Source organism: Brassica napus, chromosome C6, assembly GCF_020379485.1.
Source record: "Brassica napus cultivar Da-Ae chromosome C6, Da-Ae, whole genome shotgun sequence".
In the NCBI taxonomy this organism is placed as follows: Eukaryota; Viridiplantae; Streptophyta; class Magnoliopsida; order Brassicales; family Brassicaceae; genus Brassica; species Brassica napus.
In genome coordinates this window covers 15,174,796-15,185,168 of record NC_063449.1, presented here as the reverse complement: position 1 = coordinate 15,185,168, position 10,373 = coordinate 15,174,796, and the positions used below count along the sequence as shown (strand labels likewise).

Sequence of the window (10,373 nt, the reverse complement as noted above, 5' to 3'; positions counted from 1 at the left end):
AATTTCGGATTCTACTCATTTCTACCACAAAATTAGCAACCAAACATGATATATAAGCTTTCCCTAGTCAAATTCACAAGAATCAAGCAAGAAACTAAGCTAAATTCGAGTTTTAATTTCTAGGGTTCATGAACCCACGAAATGCATCTTTGAATTTCCATACCTTGCTTGGATTAGAATGAAAAGATGAATTGATTCAAGAAAATAGACTATAGGGGCGAAAGCTTGGATTTAGAAACAAGAATGGGCTGATTTGGTTAAGATTTGGGTGAGTTATGGGGTTTTTCGAGTTGGGAAATTTGAGAGATTGTGTTTGTGTTTGGGGGAGAAGTGGGGAAACAGAGAGAGAGAGAGAGAGACGGGTGCGGGGTAGGGTTAGGGTTAGGTTGGGTCGGGTCGTCGGATATGGGTCGGGTCGTCGGGTTTCGGGTCAAGAAATCATACATGGGCTGTCGTGGAGCGGCTTCGGTACCTCGCTGCCATACCCCGCTCTAATGTCGTTTATATTTTGGATTTTTGACGCGCGAGCTTCAAACCCCGCTGCCACACCCCGCGCTGAACCGTCGTCCGAGTCTTCGAATCGTGGCGCGACGTCCAGACCCCGCTGCATCACCCCGCGCCAACTCAGGCTTCTATTTTTTCGTTTTGACGCGCGGTTTCATCACCTCGCAGCACTTAGCTCGCTCCAAGCAAGCTCAAGCTATCGACACGCAGAGCGACCTCCAGACCTCGCTGCAACACCCCGCTCCGAATTTTTTTTTTTTTTTTTTCAAATCCTAGTGAAGTATGTACAAGGATAGACATGGGACTTCATCCCAAGTGAGCATGTTTTAAGTCTCTAGCTTGACTTTGCCTACTTTTAGACTAGGCTGGAGCAGGATCAGAGAGTGGGATTGATGTCTCATTCTCCTTGGGTGTTGTAGCCATGTACTGCTTGACCCTCTGTCCATTAACTGTGAAATTATTTCCTTGCTTGTCCCAAAGCACAATTGCTCCATAAGGCTTCACTTCCTTAACCTCAAATGGACCAGACCACCTTGACTTGAGCTTCCCTGGAAACAGCTTCAGCCTAGAGTTGTAGAGAAGAACTTGATCCCCAGCTTTGAACTCTCTCTTGAGGATGTGCTTGTCATGAAAGGCCTTGGTTTTCTCTTTGTAGATCCTTGAGTTCTGAAAAGCGTCCATCCTTATCTCATCAAGCTCATGTAACTGAAAGAGTCTCTTCTCCTTTGCACTCTTGATGTCAAAGTTCAGCAGCTTCACAGCCCACAATGCCTTGTATTCAAGCTCAACTGGTAGATGACAAGCTTTTCCATAGACAAGGTTGAAAGGGGTAGTGCCTAAAGGAGTCTTGTAAGCTGTTCTATATGCCCAAAGTGCATCATCAAGCTTGTCTGACCAATCCTTCCTCTTAGTTCCCACAATCTTCTCCAACATTCTCTTGATTTCCCTATTGGAGATCTCTACTTGACCACTTGTTTGAAGGTGATAAGGTGTTGCCACCTTGTATTTCACTCCCTTCTTCTTGAGAAGACCTTCAAACAGCTTGTTGATGAAGTGTGATCCTCCATCACTTATAACCACTCTTGGAACTCCAAATTTTGGGAAACTTATGCTCTTGAACATCTTTAAAACCACTCTTGAGTCATTTGTAGGACTTGCCACTGCTTCAACCCATTTGGACACATAATCCACAGCCACAAGAATGTACTTGTTGCCATAAGAAGAAGGAAAAGGTCCCATGAAGTCTATTCCCCATACATCAAACACCTCCACCTCAAGAATTGGATTTTGAGGCATCTCATTTCTCTTGGTGATGTTTCCTCTCCTTTGGCAAGAATCACACTTGGAAACAAAGTTTTGTGTGTCCTTAAACATATGTGGCCACCAAAACCCAGCTTGTAACACCTTTGAAACGGTCTTGAAGGTAGCAAAGTGGCCTCCATAGGTAGATCCATGGCAATGTGTAAGGATCCCTTCAATTTCTTCATTAGATACCACTCTTTTATAGAGCTGATCCTTGCAAAGAATGTAGAGGTATGGCTCATCCCAATAGTATCTCTTCACATCTTTGTAGAACTTCTTCTTTTCATAGCCCACAAGATCCAATGGTTCTTTTCCAGTAGCTAAGTAGTTAACCAAATCTGCATACCAAGGATCATTCTCTTCAGTTGCCTTTACCTCTTCAAGCTTCTTACCAGTCTTGCAAACCTTTACCACTGCTCTGATAGCCATGATCTGCTCCTCTGGAAGTCCCTCATCAATGGGGATATCAAACTCAATTCTCATTCTGGACAAATGATCAGCTACACCATTCTCAATTCCCGGCTTGTCTTTGATCTCTAGATCAAACTGTTGAAGTAGCAGGATCCATCTCAAAAGTCTTGGTTTTGCATCCTTCTTTGCTAGAAGATGCCTCAAAGCTGCATGGTCTGTGTACACAATGACCTTGGAACCCACAAGGTAACTTCTGAACTTCTCAAAGGCAAAGACTATGGCCAACAACTCCTTCTCCGTCGTGGCATATCTCATCTGAGCATCATCCAAAGTTCTGCTCGCATAATATATCACGTGGGTCTTCTTGTCTTTCCTTTGTCCCAAGACAGCTCCAACAGCATAATCACTAGTATCACACATAATTTCAAAAGGGAGATCCCAATCAGGTGGCTGGACAATAGGACCACTAACAAGTTCGCTCTTCAGCTTCTTGAAGGCTTCGTGACATTCTACATCAAAGCTGAAAGTAGCTTCCTTGCACAACAGCCTGGTCAAAGGTCTAGTGACCGTAGAGAAGTCTTTGATGAATCTTCTGTAGAATCCAGCATGACCAAAAAAACTTCTGATGTCCTTCACTGTCTTTGGTGGAGGCAGACTAACCATCACTTCAATCTTAGCCTTGTCTACCTCAATCCCCTTCTCTGAAATCTTGTGCCCCAGCACAATCCCTTCCTTAACCATGAACTGACACTTCTCCCAGTTCAGCATAAGGTTGGTGTCTTCACATCTCTGTAGGACCCTGCACAAATTTGAAAAACAAGCAGAAAATGAAGATCCGTAGACAGAGAAGTCATCCATGAAAACCTCCACAACATCCTCTATAAGATCAGAGAAGATAGACATCATGCACCTTTGGAAGGTGGCTGGAGCATTACATAGCCCAAATGGCATCCTTCGATAAGCAAAGGTACCATAAGGGCATGTGAATGTTGTCTTATCTTGATCATTTGGATGTATGGGTATTTGGAAGAACCCTGAATACCCATCAAGAAAACAATAATAGGGATGATTTGCAAGTCTCTCTAGCATTTGATCAATGAATGACAATGGAAAATGATCATTTCTAGATGTTGAGTTAAGTTTTCTATAGTCTATGCACATCCTATGTCCCGTTATTGTTCTTGTTGGAATTAGTTCATTCTTATCATTTTTAACCACAGTTATTCCACCCTTCTTTGGAACAACATGCACAGGAGACACCCATTTACTATCTGAAATAGGATAGATTACGCCTGCATCTAGGAGTTTAAGAATCTCTTTCTTAACAACATCTTTAAAGTTGGGGTTCAACCTTCTTTGATGCTCTATAAAAGTCATTGATTCGTCCTCAAGATGTATCCTATGCATGCACAAAGAGGGTGATATCCCCTTAATATCATCAAGTGAGTAACCTATTGCTTTTCTAAACCTCCTAAGTTCATTCAAAAGTTTAGACAACGCAAGTTCATTAAGTTCACTACTCACTATGACAGGGTAAGTCTCATTAGGGCCAAGAAAAGCATACCTTACACCTTGGGGCAGAGGTTTAAGCTCCACTTTAGGCGCCTTGAGTTCACTCCAGTCCTCTTGATGACTGTCTTCTTGTTGAATAGCTGAGGCAGCATGGTGAATCTCATGTGTAAGCTCCTCATTCTGATCTTCACCACCTATCTCCTTGTGAGAATCCAGGATCTTCACATAGGCATCACTTTCCTTGTTCTCAACCACTTGGACCTCTCTTTCAATTGTCAAAGCATGCTGTAGAGGGTCTTCAAGTGCCAACTCCCCTAGAAGCTCATCAGCTAGAGCATCCATTTCATCTATGTAGAAAACTTGGTTCTGGATGGTTGGCCTCTTCATCACTTCATTGATGTCAAAGTGGAGGATGTTCCCTTTTCCAAGATAAAGATCAATCTTTCCTTCTCTGACATTCACAATAGCTCCTGTTGTGGCTAAGAATGGTCTTCCAAGGATCAAAGGGTCTTTGGCTTCCTCACCCATCTCCAACACAACAAAATCAGTAAGGATCTCAAAGTTACCAACCATCACGGGAAGGTCTTCTAGGATACCAACAGGAATCTTCACTGATCTATCAGCCAACACCAAAGAGAGTCTACACTTCTTGTATTGAGTAAATCCAAGCTTCTTTGCAATAGACAAATGCATCAAGCTAACACTAGCTCCAAGATCGCATAGACACCGCTCAAACACCATGGGTCCTAGAGCAAAAGGTAAGGTGAAACATCCTGGATCCTCTAGCTTCCTTGGAACATCTAACCTCTGGATAATGGTGATGCTTTCGTGGGTAAGGATCATCATGCGCTCCATCTCTTTCTTCTTTGCAGCCACAACATCTTTCAAGAATTTGCTGTACTGAGGGACCAACATAAAAGCATCAATGATGGGCATTGTGACCTGAACTTCACTCATTTGTTTCTCAAAGAGTGCCTTGTACTTCTCCAATAGCCGTATTTTGAATCTTCCAGGGAATGGTAGCTTTGGCTCATAGGGGGGAGGAACAAAAGAGGATTCCTTTGTTGGAGTAGTAATTTCACCGTGTTTCACTGTCTTCTTCTCTTCTCCACCCTTTCCTTTACCCTTAGCTTCAACAATCTTTTTCAGAATCTCTTCGTCAACCTTCTCATCTACAATCACTACTTCATCATCAATGTTGATGGCTACCTCCCCACCTTGTTTCTCACCATCCTTGGTGAGAACTCTTGAAGGCAACTCTCTACCACTCCGTAGGGTGATTGCCTTCATTGTTTCCTTGGGGTTTTGCTCTGGCTTTCCAGGTAATGACCCTTGTTGGCGACTTGGCTGAGAGTTCATAGAAGCAAACTGGTTCTCCAAATTTCGGATCTTGTTGTTGAGCTCATTGTAGCTTCCATCAATCTTGGAGTGAATGTTCTTGAACTCATAGCCCATTGTTTTCTCATTCTTTGCCTGAAAGTCCAAGAGTTTCTTGAACATTGCATCCACACTTGTATCTGAAGCTAGAGCTTGTGAAGAACTTCCTTGAGCTTGAGTAGACTGATTGCCGTGATTGCTGAAACCAGGAGGTATGTTTTGCCTAGGCTGATAGCTCCCTTGCTGAGTGTTTTGCTTTGGCTGGTATCCTCCTTGCTGGTTGTTAGAGTAAGACCTTTGCTGGTAGTTGTTGTACTGAAAGTTAGGTTCTTTCCTATACCAAGTACCATTATTGTTGATGAAGCATAGCTCTTCTCGGCCTTCCAAACCATCAACCTCATTGACTTTATGAGGAACCTCTTGACTAGGACCACCCACAAAGTTCATCTACTCCTGTTTAGCTTGGTTGGAAAGATGCAAATTCATCTTCTCTTGCAAGGACTTGATCTCTTTCTTTGTCTGTTGATCATCACTTATGTTGACCCTATCATGCTCCTCACTGTAGACTGAATCACTCTTGGTCATTTTCTCTACCAGTTCCTCTGCCTCTTCCTCAGTTCTCCCCAAGAAGAAACTATTGCTGGCAGTATCAAGCATGTTTCTGCACTGTGGTAGAGCTCCTCTATAGAAGGTGCTAAGCAAACTCTCCTTGCTGAAACCATGATGAGGGCATTGAGAACAGTAGCCCTTAAACCTCTCCCATGCTTCACTGAAGCTCTCTAGACCCTTCTGTTGAAACCCAGAGATTTCATTCATGATCTTAGTTGTTGTTGAAGTAGAGAAGAAATTGTCTAGGAAAGCTCTTTTACACTCTTCCCAAGTAGTGACAGTGTCACTTGGGAGAGTCTTCTCCCACTGGTGTGCCTTGTCTCCCAAAGAGAAAGGGAAGAACTTCAACTTGAAAGCATCTTCAGAAACACCATTTGTCTTTGACAAGCCACAATATTTATCAAACTTGTACAAGTGATCAAAAGGGTCTTCAGCAGCAAGGCCATGATACTTGTTGTTCTCTATGGTGTTGAGCAGCCCTGACTTGATCTCAAAGTTGTTGTTCTCCACTGGTGGTGCTCTGATTCCAAACCTATGACCATTAATGTGAGGTTGATCATAGGCTCCAATGGCACGAGCTTGACGCGGTGGATGTTGCGGCTGGCGCTGTGGTCTAAGGTGATTAGCTCTTGGATCAATGCCCCCTAGGGCATCACCATCTTGAGGCAGATTCTCCATATCAAACCCCAACCTTTGCAAGTGAGCATGTTGCTCTACTTCTCTTCTCTGTCTTGCAATCTCCCTCTCAAGTGTTCTAATGTCTTCCACTCTTAGAACTAGGTTTGTTGCACCTCTGCTTCTTGTGATCATACACCTGAAATGCAAAGGGAGAAAAAGAAGGAGAAGCAATAACACAATTAAACAAAAATTGACTTAGTCTCAAGCAAGTGACTAAATCTCAATGTCACAATCAACTTAGAATTTGGCAACGGCGCCAATTTGATGTTAAGAGTTTTCAAGGCTCTTAATCAAATGTTGTTGTATAAAGGATGTCAAACCAGTTCTAAGTGATTCTAAAGCAAAGGGAATGAAAGATCATGCTTAATCTAAATGCTATCAATTGGTGAGATGATTTTGAACTAGAATACTACTAAAATGCAATAAAGAACAAAGCTTTCCTTTCTTATGAAATGGAAGAACTCATGGGCTAAGGGAATTGACCTTGGGTGATCAAGTTTCAATTTAAAGGTGGTACCTTTCAATCAATCTATCAACCTTAGACCTAGACACAATCCTAAACAAACTCTATCTCTAGATGAATGCTCATTCACTAAGATAACTCAAGCATCAAATTTCTTTGGTTGAATATTATCTAAGCAATCATTAATTCCAAGTCCATTAGCCATCTTAACACCTTTAACATCAAATCTCTTTGGTAAAGAATGTTAAAAGCTTAGGAGAGTTGGTTCAGGCATTTCATCAAACAACTTTCGGGTATGAAATGCCTAGAGCTCAACTTTAGAGAGACCAACTCTAAAATTGCAATGAAGCACTGTACTAGCAAGGAACAAGATGGATCTATACTAAAACACCTTAGATCTAGCTTAATCACTCTTAGTCTCTCTAACCCATGAATCCAAAGATGACTACTCACTAATCTTCATGATAAACCCAAGAATCAATGATGATTTGGTGTTAATCATGATTGGTGATCAATATAACTAAGCAATCACACAAGATAATGATCAAGATTAGATCTTTTACCTAAAGGTTCTTTGTGATTAGATAGAAAAACAAGATTAGATTCTAACATTAGGTTTAGAGAATATTTATATGACTTCTAAAACCTAATGGGCTCAGTCAACAATCTGAAAGTCCCAAATAAAACATAAATTTTTGATCAGAAGAAAATACACGCTGTGGGTACAGTAGGTCGCTCCGCCAGGTCGCTCCACATCTGGAGCGGGTTAGTCACCTCGCTCCGCAACGTCGCTCCAATATGTTTGCTTCACGTCTTCAAATCGCGCGCGGGTCCATGACGTCGCTCCACATCTGGAGCGGGTTAATAACCCCGCTACGGGACGTTGCTCTAAATGCCATCTTCACGTCTTCAAGTCGCGCGCGGGTGCGGGACGTCGCTCCACCAGGTCATTCTACTTCTCAAAAGTTGTCGATGAGAGGTTGAGCTCGGAGCGGGTGCCTCACCCCAGTGCAAGAGGTCGCGCTGTCTTCGTTTCGTCTGGAGCGGGTTTCGTAGGTCGCTCTCGTAATCCGCTCCGGTGCTCTGCTCGCTCAAACAACATTTTCCACTCCCTTTTTTATCCCAAATGCTTACAAGTATCTCCAAGAACTCCAATGGACACTCCAACACCTGATAAAGACTTATGCAATGCAAAAAGGAAACTAAAATGCATAATCCATAATCTAAATGATCAAAACATACAAGAATGAAGAGTTAAAACAATGCAAATGTGCAAGATATCAACGCTGACCAAGAGAACTGGTCCTTGCGTAACAAGGTAGTGAGAGGACGGGCCAGTAACCCACGCAAATTCTTGACAAAACGAAGAATAGGCCATATGCGCATGGCTTCAGTCTTTGTAGGGTCCGTAGACACGCCCTCAGCAGAGATGATATGGCCCAGATAATCAACTTGAGCTTGGCCAAAGGTACACTTCTTACGGTTAGCGTACAAAGAATGTTCCCGTAAAACCTTCAACACCACTGCCAAGTGCTCCTCGTGTTCTGCAACAGACGAGCTGTAGATCAAGATATCGTCAAAGAAGACCAACACAAACCGGTGAAGATAAGGCCGAAAAATCTCGTTCATCAAAGCCTAAAACGTCGCTGGAGCGTTGGTGAGGCCAAAAGGCATAACGAGAAACTCGTAATGACCCTCATGAGTCCAGAAAGCCGTTTTTTAAATATCCTCCTCCCGCATTCGTATTTGATGGTAACCGGACCGTAAATCAATCTTCGAGAAAACACAAGCTCCATGAAGCTCATCCAATAATTGATCAATCATTGGAATAGGATAATTTTCTGGAATAGTGACTCGATTCACCGCCCTATAATCCACACAAAAACGCCAAGTCTTGTTCTTCTTCTGTACTAACAGCACCGGACTCGAGAATGGGCTCCTACTGGGTTGAATAATACCATTCTGCAGCATCTCAGTAACCATAGCTTCCATGGCCTCCTTGCTAGCGTGAGGATAACGGTACGGTCGTACTTAAATCGCAGTAACCCCCGGCTGCAAGTGAATTGCATGCTCTCGACCTCGAAGTGGAAGTAAACCAGTCGGTACTGCAAACACATCCTGAAATTTATCCAACACCGAGCAAATAGAAGGCAGCAGAACAGAGTCAGGTACTGAAGTTGTTCCCATCTCTAAAACCTCAGCAAGGTCCGAAACATGCAAAGCTTTTAACGAAGCAGCTGTCTGTGTTAGCGCGGGATCGCCTTGCAGTGTTACTGTCTTTCCGTGATGCTTAAAGGACCACTCGTGACGTTCCCAGTCCACTAAACACTTCCCCAAACAACGGAGCCACTGTACCTCCAATATAACATCCACATTTCCCAGTTCTAAAGACACAAAATCACTCTCAAAGAAGGCATCTTGCAGAGAGAAAGTAACTCCCCGACAGACTCCTAATGCGTCAACCGTGACTCCCGTGCCCAACAACACTTGAAAACGCTTGTCTGTGGCTACCTGTAATTTCGCCGCCTCCACCACTCGAGGAGAAACAAAATGTGGGTGGCACCACTATCAATCATCACAATAGCTCTGACGTTACCAAAGACCCCCATAAGCTTCGTAGTAGTAGGAGTATCAGCACCCAAAAATGCATTAAGTGAAAGCTCCGCCTGATCAGTCTCGCTACTAACTTCACACTCTGCTTCTCCCGCATCCAAAATCTCCACCTCATACCCATTAATCACAGTGAGAATGTGAAGCTCCTTCTTTGGTCAAATGTGAGTTTTCGAGTACGGGCCCTTACACTTGAAACAAATGTTATCCCTTCGCATAGCATCCAGCTCCGCTGGGGTATATTTCATTCGTGGCCGGAAAGAACCACCTGCAGCTTGTTTGTTATCCCCACTTTCAACTCCTTTATACCCTGACTGAGAACCAAAACTCGGAGATTTAGTACCCTGATAGTAAGATCCCCGTGAACCTCCTCCATCGGTCTGAACAGCCAAACTAACGGACTTGCAGAAGGCGCTACCCTCCATACCAATCACCGCTATAATATGTTGAGTAAGACCCTGCGATTCCTTCATCTTGATAACCTCTTGAAACTCAGGTTTCAACCCATTAAATAACACATGAACCAGATTTCTCTCATCAACTCCCGTAACAATCGAACATAACTCTTCAAACTGGTTTACATAATCAGCTACAGACCCCGTCTGGCGAAGAGAAAACAACCTTTTGCCCGGGTCCTCTTCCATTCCTTTGCGAAAACGTGCTACCAAACGATGCTTGAATTGATGCCAGTCCGTGAAAGGATCATGCTCCATCTCTGCGTTAAACCAATTCAGGACCGGTCCCTCCAGACTCATCGAGACCATCTGCAACCTCTCAATCCCTTGAAACTGCCCAAAGCGAAAGTAACGTTCAACCTGAGCGATCCATCCGAATGGGTTCGATCCAGAGAAAACCGACATCTCAAACTTCTTCAGTAACCCATCACGGTTCTCGAAAACAGACGGTG

At 43.4% G+C, this 10,373-nt stretch overlaps 1 non-coding gene across 1 annotated transcript; it reads left to right on the top strand.

The window, feature by feature from the left end:
• Positions 1–5,821: 5,821 nt before the first annotated feature.
• LOC125589522 lies at positions 5,822–5,928 on the top strand. Its single transcript, XR_007325704.1, has one exon. It is a non-coding gene; the product is annotated as a small nucleolar RNA R71 (small nucleolar RNA).
• The last annotated feature ends 4,445 nt before the right edge of the window (positions 5,929–10,373 follow it).